This window comes from Urocitellus parryii (genome assembly GCF_045843805.1).
Source record: "Urocitellus parryii isolate mUroPar1 chromosome 13 unlocalized genomic scaffold, mUroPar1.hap1 SUPER_13_unloc_1, whole genome shotgun sequence".
NCBI classification, from domain to species: domain Eukaryota; kingdom Metazoa; phylum Chordata; class Mammalia; order Rodentia; family Sciuridae; genus Urocitellus; species Urocitellus parryii.
In genome coordinates, this window is record NW_027551761.1 from 917,906 (window position 1) to 920,812 (window position 2,907).

The 2,907-nt window shown below is 39.8% G+C and overlaps 1 pseudogene; it reads left to right on the forward strand.

The window, feature by feature from the left end:
- Nucleotides 1-256: 256 nt before the first annotated feature.
- On the forward strand, nt 257-2,533 carry LOC144251303 (52 kDa repressor of the inhibitor of the protein kinase pseudogene; annotated as a pseudogene).
- Nucleotides 2,534-2,907: the final 374 nt, after the last annotated feature.

Genomic DNA, 2,907 nt, shown 5'->3' on the forward strand with positions numbered 1-2,907 from the left:
CTTTTAATGAGGTATAATAAGAAAACCCATAAATTATTTATAAATAATAAAAGAGTTTAATTTCTATATGACTAAGAAATAAGATAGGAATAATTATTTAAAATCATTAAGGCTCCTCGCGCGCCCGCCCCTCCCCGCGTGCTGGCCCTCCCGAGCCGGCCCGCCGGCCTGGCTCCCCTCCCCAGCCCCGATGGGCAGGTGGCTGCCCTGAGGAGGAGGGGAGGGGAGGGCTGGGCCGGCCGGCAGGCGGGCAAGGATGCTGAACTTCTGTGCTGCCCCCAGCTGCACGCGGAAGAGCACACAGTCCGACCTGGCCTTCTTCAGGTTCCCGCGGGATCCGGCCAGATGCCAGAAGTGGGTGGAGAATTGTAGGAGAGCTGACTTGGAAGATAAAACACCTGATCAACTGAATAAACATTATCGATTATGTGCCAAACACTTCGAGACCTCTATGATCTGTAGAACTAGTCCTTATAGGACAGTACTTCGAGATAATGCAATATCAACAATATTTGATCTTACTAGTCATTTGAACAATCCACATAGTAGACACAGAAAACGAATAAAAGAATTGAGTGAAGATGAAATCAGGACACTGAAATAGAAAAAAATTGATGAAACTTCTGAACAGGAACAAAAACATAAAGAAACAAACAATAGCAATGCTCAGAACCCCAGTGCAGAAGAAGGGGGTGATGAACAGGATGAAGATATTTTGCCTTTAACCCTTGAAGAGAAGGAAAACAAAGAGTACTTAAAATCTTTATTTGAAATTTTGATTCTTATGGGAAAACAAAATATACCTCTGGACGGGCATGAGGCTGATGAAATCCCAGAAGGTCTCTTCACTTCTGATAATTTTCAGGCCCTGTTGGAGTGCCGGATAAATTCTGGTGAAGAGGTCCTGAGAAAACGCTTTGAGACCACAGCAGTTAACACATTGTTCTGTTCAAAAACACAACAGAAACAGATGCTGGAGATCTGTGAGAGTCGCATCCAGGAAGAAACCCTCAGGGAAGTGAGAGACTCGCACTTCTTTTCCATTATCACTGATGATGTGGTGGACATAGCAGGGGAAGAGCACCTTCCCGTTTTGGTGAGGTTTGTAGATGAGTCTCATAACTTGAGAGAGGAATTTGTGGGCTTCCTGCCTTATGAAATTTTGGCTGTGAAATTTCACACTACCATAACTGAGAAGTGGGGACTAAATATGGAGTATTGTCATGGCCAGGCTTACATTGTGTCTAGCGGATTCTCTTCCAAAATGAAAGTTGTTGCTTCTAGACTTTTAGAGAAATACCCTCAAGCTGTCTACACACTCTGCTCTTCCTGTGCCTTATAGATGTGGTTGGCAAAATCAGTGCCTGTGATTGGGGTGTCTGTTGCATTAGGAACAATTGAAGAAGTTTGTTCTTTTTTCCATCGATCACCACAACTGCTATTAGAACTTGACAATGTAATTTCTGTTCTTTTTCAGAACAGTGAAGAAAGAGGTAAAGAACTGAAGGAAATTTGCCATTCTCAGTGGACAAGCAGGCATGATGCTTTTGAAATTTTGGTGGATCTCCTGCAAGCACTTGTTTTATGTTTAGATAGTATAAATAGTGACACAAATATTAGATGGAATAATTGTATAACTGGTCGAGAATTTGTTCTCTGTAGTGCAGTAACAGATTTTGATTTCATTGTTACCATTGTTGTTCTTAAAAATGTCTTATCTTTTACAAGAGCCTTTGGGAAAAATCTCCAGGGACAAACTTCTGATGTCTTCTTTGCTGCCAGTAGCTTAACTGCAGTACTACATTCACTCAATGAAGTAATGGAAAATATTGAAGTTTATCATGAGTTTTGGTTTGAGGAAGCAACAAATTTGGCAACCAAACTTGATATTCAGATGAAACTTCCTGGGAAATTTCGTAGGTCTCAGCAGGGTAACCTGGAATCTCAGCTAACCTCTGAAAGTTACTATAAAGAAACCCTAAGTGTTCCAACAGTGGAACCCATCATTCAGGAACTTAAAGATATATTTTCAGAACAGCACCTCAAAGCTCTTAAATGCTTATCTCTTGTACCGTCAGTCATAGGACAGCTCAAATTTAATACATCAGAGGAGCACCATGCTGACATGTACAGAAGTGACTTGCCTAATCCCAATACGCTTTCAGCTGAGCTACACTGTTGGAGAATCAAATGGAAACATCGAGGGAAAGATATAGAGTTTCTATCCACCATTTATGAAGCCCTTCATTTGCCTGATATCAAGTTTTTTCCTAATGTATATGCTTTGCTGAAGGTCCTGTGTATTCTTCCTGTAATGAAGGTTGAGAATGAATGCTATGAAAATGGACGAAAGCGTCTTAAAGAATACTTGAGGAACACTTTGACAGACCAAAGGTCAAGTAACTTGGCTTTGCTTAACATAAATTTTGATATAAAACATGATCTGGATTTAATGGTAGACACATATATCAAACAATATACAACTAAGTCAGAGCTTCCTACAGATAATTCAGAAACTGTTGAAAATACCTAAAAGACTTTTTAAATGGGCTTTCTCTTATATTTGATATTTGGAAGAAAAGCCGTAAGGTATATGTAGGTCACTTATCACTGAATATCTTTGCCTACAGGCCTCATGAATACATTAGCCATTGGTAATCTGCCTATGTACATGGCACCTGTTTGAGCTCTCGTGCTTTGAAAAATTGTCTGTTTTTCCAGAAGATTGCATTGGAAGTACCACATTTCACCTCTGTGTGACCTCTGCTAGTAACACTCTGAAATTGTTTTAGTTAACTCTTTTAGGTTATAAAATGTATTATTACCATGGATCCAGTTGTCAGGTATTATTAACAATTTTGAAGAAATAAATTTTGAGGAGGTATAAGAAAAGAATGCATCTTATGA